Here is a 1121-nt window from a genome sequence, read left to right on the forward strand (position 1 = left end):
CTCACAGAACTTGATTTGAAGGACACTTTATTTCTGTCAGACATTCGTGTGTTGCAGTAAGATGACCGGGTGGCTGTTCGGGACATCCGGCATGGCTCCAAACAAGAATGAGCAAAAACACATTTACAATAGAACAGAAAATGAGTCGTGATCGTATAGTTTTAGGATTCTCGTCGCTAACACGTGCGGCTATCAGAACCATCGCATCACTCCTCAAATGACTGAAGTTACCTAGACTAGATGAATAACATCATTTAAAGTAGCTAACTTGGCTCTTCTTAACAACATTAAATGAAAAATACGAATATTTGTGTTTGAAACTTGATGAAAGGGGATTCATCCCGAACCTCCCAAGAAGGGGGTTCACCCCGCACCGCTCCACACAAGAATGGGCGAATGCAGCCCCCATCCCACTGTCCCCACACCAACACCATGGTAACACTATTAGGGGGCATGGTTTTACATGTCCCTTTAGCAATAACTGAACAACGCGTATTCTTCAGCGTTACACTTGCACAAAAAAGCGGGACACGTGGAACCATCTGTCCAGCAGGGGCTGACTTCAACCACGCCCGGATCTGCCAGCAGTTCTTCACAGGACGATGATTGGTCCCAAACCCTGTGTCCTGAGAAGAAGGTTGAAACCAAGCAGCCGCTGTCAAGGGCGGGTTTGGGTTCTCAGATCAAAAGCTCTTGTAGGTTCCACCGAGATTTGAACTCGGATTGCTGGATTCAGAGTCCAGAGTGCTGACCGTTCGTTACACCATGGAACCCCACCGTGAGGCAGACGGAAAGACTCACGAAAGAGACTGTGCATCTCTCTGGCTTTTGTAACCCTTTTGTAACCCTTTCCAACCCTCTCGCCTCCCGTCTTAGCGTGACGGCATTCTGGCACGTGACGTCACGTCCCACTCGTCACGGAAGCATTGGTGGTTCAGTGGTAGAATTCTCGCCTGCCACGCGGGAGGCCCGGGTTCGATTCCCGGCCAATGCACTGCTCTTGCGTGGACCGTCGTTGGCCTTGCTTTCAGTTGATTTGGCCTCTTTGCCGCGTGTAACCTCTTGAGCTAGCACGGCGCTCCAAGTCAGACTACCGTGTCCTCGTTAGTATAGTGGTCAGT

Source organism: Osmerus mordax, chromosome 11 (assembly GCF_038355195.1).
Source record: "Osmerus mordax isolate fOsmMor3 chromosome 11, fOsmMor3.pri, whole genome shotgun sequence".
Taxonomy (NCBI): Eukaryota; Metazoa; Chordata; class Actinopteri; order Osmeriformes; family Osmeridae; genus Osmerus; species Osmerus mordax.